This window comes from Panthera leo, chromosome A1 (genome assembly GCF_018350215.1).
Source record: "Panthera leo isolate Ple1 chromosome A1, P.leo_Ple1_pat1.1, whole genome shotgun sequence".
NCBI lineage: Eukaryota > Metazoa > Chordata > Mammalia > Carnivora > Felidae > Panthera > Panthera leo.
Window position 1 is genome coordinate 174386325 of NC_056679.1, and position 1352 is coordinate 174387676.

The 1352-nt window shown below is 43.1% G+C and overlaps 1 non-coding gene across 1 annotated transcript; it reads right to left on the bottom strand.

Annotated features, from left to right (window-relative positions):
• Positions 1-699: 699 nt before the first annotated feature.
• Positions 700-784, bottom strand: TRNAR-UCG. Its single transcript has one exon. It is a non-coding gene; the product is annotated as a tRNA-Arg (tRNA).
• Between the last annotated feature and the right edge of the window lie 568 nt (positions 785-1352).

A 1352-nucleotide genomic window follows, 5' to 3' on the forward strand; every position in this document is an offset into this window, starting at 1 on the left:
AAAAACCCTTTCAAGAAAAAAATCACGTGATCACCTCTCTGCTGAAAGGCCTTTGCCGCAATCCAATGCTTAATAATAAAATAGGAATTCACCAATTCTTCCTTAACGTGATAAAAATATATTTATCTCAGTTCCCAAGCCAGGATTATGCTGAATGGGGTAATGCTTCCAGCATGCCAACGTAAGTGAAAGGGAAGGCTACCCTTCACCGCGTGTTGATTACACACTTGATGCTCTCCATGCAAGACTTAATTTGTCTCCATTTTAGTGAATTAATTTCTGTTCTTTATTATTTCCTTTCTTCTATTTCATTTGGGTTTAATGTGCCCTTCTTTTTCTAACTTCTTGTGACGGATTCTTAGAGGAGGGTCTCCCAGACTTTCTTCTGTTTAAATATAGGCATTGAAAGCTACGTATTTGCTTCTGAGCACGGTTTGAGCTGTGGCTCACGACCAAGTAATATTTTCCTTAGCATTTAGCTCAAGGTGGTTTCTTATTTCAATATGCTGTAGAGCGAAATAAAATGCCCAAGATATATTTGTGTAAGTTTTGATTTCGTGGTTTTTTTTTTTTAATTTTTTTTTTTAACTTTTATTTATTTTTCAGACAGAGAGAGACACAGCATGAACAGGGGAGGGGCAGAGAGAGAGGGAAACACAGAATCGGAAGCAGGCTCCAGGCTCTGAGCCATCAGCCCAGAGCCCGACGCGGGGCTCGAACCCGCGAACCGCGAGATCGTGACCTGAGCCGAAGTCAGACGCTTAACCGACTGAGCCACCCAGGCGTCCCCATTTTTTTTTTTTTTTTAACTTTTATTTATTTTTCAGACAGAGAGAGACACAGCATGAACAGGGGAGGGGCAGTGATTTCGTGTTTTAAGCAAACAATTTCCACTGCCAATTGCTTTGAATAAGGTAGGAAACTTGAACACCTCTCTGTCAGTAAAAGAATAAACAAAGCGCAAACTAGGGCCACTTGTAAAGTGTTGTTGGAACACAGCCCCACCGTCTGTTTACCGATTGTCCCTGGCTACTTCTGTGCGATGGACTAGGATGAGTAGTGACAGAAGCCATGTGGCCTGCAAAGTCTAAAATACTTACTATCTGGCTCTCTATACAGTTCACGAACTCCTGCTGTAGATCAGGAGCTACTTAGGGCAAAGGTCAGGTCTCCTGGAGCCCTGTCCCCAGGCTAATGGCTAATAATCTAATGACTAATGACTAGTAATGGCTAATGCCTAGTAATCAGTGAGTGTTGGGGGATGAGGGGTGGGCCTGCACGGTGGGAAAAACAGCAAGTCGTTGACTTGCCCACAAAAGTGCAGGCCGCAGCTCAAGTTCAAATCCAGCCAA